Raw genomic sequence first — 4,188 nt, 5'->3', positions numbered from 1 at the left:
TCACCATGTATCTACCCCCCATAACCTCGCCTACCCCACTTTCCCTCTGGTAATCACCACGCTCTTGTCTGTGTCTATGAGGGTTTTTTCTTAATCCCTTCACTTTTTTCACCAAGGCCTGCAACCCCCTCCCCTCTGACAGCTGTTGGTCCATTCTCTATTATGAGTCTGTTTCTATTATTTTTTTATTCTGTTCATTACAGCTCACATGTAAGTGAAATTATATAGTATTTGTCTTTCTCTGACTGGTGTATTTCACTTAGTGTAATGTTCTCCAGATCCGTCCATGCTGTTGCAGAGGGTAAGATTTCCTTCTTTTTATGGCCAAGTAGTATCCCATTGTCCTGAAGATTTTTAAATGCTTATTTTTAAGGACTTGCTTTAGAGCTGATATGATCTCAGATTAGTCCAATTCTATTTGATACTTTCAAATTGTATTTTAATAGAAATCAAGTATCTTCAGTTGGTAATTAAAATACTTTGGGCAGCCCTGACCAGCGTGGCTCAGTTGTTTGAGCATCATCCTGCAAAGTAAAAGGTTGCCAGTCTGATTCCCAGTCAGAGCACACGCCTGGGTTCAGCCTGGTCCCCAGTTGCGGGGATGCAAAAGGCAACCCATTGATGTTTCCTTCACACATCAGTGTTTCTCTCCCTCCCCCCTCCCCCACTTCCCTTCTCTTTAAAAACAAATAAAATAAATTCTTTTAAAAATACTTTGGGCAAAAATACGACCTTGATGCGGCCCCCCAGCCCGGTGGACCCCCTCGGGCCCCCATGACTAATAGAAGCTGCTGTGGAACCTGTACCGGCCCCTCAGCCCCTTTCTCATCTCCAGCCTCTCCCAGCTCCAACACATCCGCCTCACACTCTCTGCCAGGCGAGTCTGTCACGGCCATGGCTCAGATCTCAGCCTCCGACTCAGGAATCTTCAGTGGTTGTCTACTGTCTTCGGTGAAGCTCTAGCCTTTCACCCACCCACCTGCTCCCCCTCCAGCTCAGCTGCTGCTCCCAGCTTCCCCTGGGTTCTCACCACCTTCCCAGGTCCTGCCTCGGCCCGCGAGGCAGTCAACGGGGTCCGCCGATATACCTGTAACGGATGAAGGGGGATGGGACAGGAGGCGCGAAGAATGGCAGCAAGACAAAGGATTCTGATCAAGCTGCAAATTTTATTTCAAAATGGAGGGAGTTATATAGAGGAGGGCAGTGGAGGAAGTGCAGTGGATAGGTGGCTTCAAAGCGTGCTCTAGCCTGCGATTGGCCGGGGGGGTGCGTGGCGGGAGCGTGATCAAGGCACTGATTGGTGTGCCACCCGCATGTCCAGGAGGGGGAGTTCTATGGCTCCTAACCGCAGCGTCCTGTTATTCAGGCGCAACCTTCAGGTCGGATTGTATCAGCCTGTTTCAGGCTTATCCCAGCCCCCAACAAGGTCCGAAGTTTTCTCCTATTTCCGTCTGCCCTTCTGGGGTTTATCCTCATTTCCCATCCCAACCTGCAGAAATTTCATCCATCCCTCGATTCCCATATTATTTGAAGTTGTTGCTTTTTCTTCCCACATAAACTTTCCTGGACTCCTCCACCCCCAGAAATAATATCTCCCCCATTTTACACTCTCCCCCAGGTGAGGAAACACTGATGTTATACCAAGTCTGGGGCCAACCGAGTGAGAATAGCTGGCCACAAACATAACCTTGCTCTTTCCCCCACTTTGGACCCAGAAACTCACCTAATACTCCCCGCCCTGGCAACCACCGCTGCACTTTTCTGTAAAGGAATTTTAACTCGATGTGCAATGTAGTTAAATGGCCACGAAACAGCACGAGGACATCAAGATCATGAGGGCCATTTCAATCCTATGATGACAACCTTAAGGCTGTAACTAGAGAGACAGTAGGATTTCTCAGCCTCTCCTGACATTTCGGGATGGATATTTCTTTGCTGTGGCTGTTGTCCTGTGCACGGCAGAACGGTTAACACCATCCCCGGTCTCTGCCTTCCAGATGCCGTGTACCCGCACACCCCCACTTGTGACACCCCAAAATGTCTGCAGACACTGCCAACTGTCCCCAGCACTTGCAAAGTCACCTCTGACTGGGAACCCCTGATACAGAGATGGCATCAAAGTGCCGAAACAGGCCTGAACGTTCAAGTTTACTTGACTAGATATGTCTGTCTGAAAATGATAAAAAAAAATGTGTGTATTGGTCACCTAAGTGTGTTGTGGTGTTGAACATGCAGCCAGCATAATACCTTGGGCCACATAGCGAGCCCACTACTGTAGGAGGTGAGAGAATGGCTTTAAGAAATCAGAATTTTTCCTGCCGGGATTGGAACGTCCCTGATCCCAGATGTTAGGGAAGCCCCGCAGAGAGCTGGGGACAAAAGGAGCTACAGATGCTGAAGCCTTTCGTGCTGAGCACTGCCTCTCCTCCGCTGGCCTACGCTCTGAATTTTCAGCCCCCACACCGGTCAGCCTCCTCGGACTCCAGATTCTGGAGCCCAGAATCTGCATCCTCTCCCGCAAGCCTCTCCTCCTGCATTACCCCACCTCTCAGCCCCAACAGCGCAGGTGACCCAGAACCAGAGTGGAGCCGATCCAACCACTGCTAGGTCTCAGCACAGGAGGAGATGTCATAGACTTCACCACCTTAGTATGTATGTGGTCACTAAGGCCTCACACAACTCAAGTCCAGGAACCAAAAGGGCCCAGAAATCAGAGGAGCATGTGTTTTCCATAATGACCAGTAGGTGTCACTGTAGTGCAACTAAAGATATTTTTGCTGGGAGCCAAGAACTGGTGCCTGGCAGACTGGCCACTTAATTCATTTCGAAAGTAGCTTCACTGCCGTTTTGACAAGAACACATCTAGAACAACGTGGTCCACGGCAGCTTCTTTTTTCAGTGCTTAGGATTCCAGCCATGCCAGCAGGCCAATAAACGGCTTTAGCGTTCTACTGATTTATACGGATATTATAAGTTGGAACTACATCAAACTTAGACATTTAAATTCAAAAGTGAGCACTATATATTGATCTCCTTGCTTTCCAATGACTTTGTGCAATTAAAAATGTTTTTTGGCGCCCACATGCTGAAACTCCAGAGGCCATCTCTGCCCAGCTGACAATTTTAAAAACAAGAGAGGAACTGGGTGCTTTTTAATAGCCCTTAAAATGCTGAGGTCTACCAAGTCTGGGGCTACGGCCAGATGATAGCTACATCATAACCTTTCCTCTTTCCTCATTTCTCAAAAAGAAGCTTTTTCTCATGGATCTATATCCAAAAGCCCAATATTCAGATTGGTTCTGCCTCTCCTGTCGAAAGTGTGAGATATCAAAGAAATTCAAGAGGAGCCCTTTGCCTAAATTGCACACGAAGTTGAGGAGAAGGTGGTAGATGTGAGCAGGGGGTACTATGTGGTTTTTGCATAAACAGCTCCCTTGAAGAATGCACAAGCCGTGGCGGGAAATAAGCCTTTACCCAGAAGTCAACAGACGCGCACTCAAGCCCCAATAGCTTATGTATCTTGAGCCACTGTGACCCTTTCATTTCTCTGTGCTGGGGGGGCGGGGGGGGCGGCACACAACACGAAACGGAAATCAATTAGCCTGCTTTCCACCTACCCAGTGCTAAAGGCGGGCTTCTAAATATAAAACAGAACCACTTTGTGCTTCGGCCCATGAGTCATGCTGTTATTCCCATGGCTCTGTTCCCTCCTTCCGCCTCGCACCCAAAAATCTCTCAGATGCTGGTGCATTTGGAGAACGCTGCCATCCATCAGAAAAGACCTCAAAATTCAGTGCACTTTCCCCCACAGATGGAACCTGAACTCATGTTCTTCCTCCAGTTTCAGACCAGCTCCTTGAGCCACTTTAGCAACAATTAATTCAGTGGAGTTTGGGGATGGGGAGTTTTAACTGTTTTGTTAACCTAGTTTCACTGTCACTCCTTAAGAAATCTTTCATTTTTAAGCTTGAGACTTTCCTTTTGTTCACCAATTTTCAGAATAATAAGTTGGACTCCTTTGGGAATCATTCTCAGTCTATCATGGTCAACGGTGTGGGGGAAAAACAAACAAACAAAAAATCCACCCAATGCTTATCATTGCTTCCCTGTGCTTCTGGGATCCCAGAAGTCAGGCAGGACGTGCGAACAGTTCAGACCAACGCAGTGTGGCAGGCAGCACCTCCAGGC

This window comes from Artibeus jamaicensis, unplaced genomic scaffold, assembly GCF_021234435.1.
Source record: "Artibeus jamaicensis isolate MK-2021 breed Jamaican fruit bat unplaced genomic scaffold, CSHL_Jam_final scaffold_916, whole genome shotgun sequence".
In the NCBI taxonomy this organism is placed as follows: Eukaryota; Metazoa; Chordata; class Mammalia; order Chiroptera; family Phyllostomidae; genus Artibeus; species Artibeus jamaicensis.
This window is presented reverse-complemented; position numbering follows the sequence as displayed.